The following is a 202-nucleotide window of genomic DNA, read 5'->3' as shown; positions in this document are numbered from 1 at the left end:
CGCCTCCCGGCGGAGGTGGTGGAGTCTGCTAGCCCTCAGGCCGGCCCCAGCCAGGCCGCCCGAGGTTGAGGAGTACGTACGGGGCCCTGAGAGGAGCGGCCCAGGCTGGGCTGGGTCCTGTGTTGCAGGGCCCTGTATGAAGTCCTCGATGCGGGTCCTGCGCAGGGTGTCCGGCACCGAGGGCGGAGTAGGCCACAGACCC

Source organism: Mesitornis unicolor, unplaced genomic scaffold, assembly GCF_000695765.1.
Source record: "Mesitornis unicolor isolate BGI_N332 unplaced genomic scaffold, ASM69576v1 scaffold32990, whole genome shotgun sequence".
Taxonomy (NCBI): Eukaryota; Metazoa; Chordata; class Aves; order Mesitornithiformes; family Mesitornithidae; genus Mesitornis; species Mesitornis unicolor.
Note: the sequence above shows the minus strand (reverse complement) of the source record.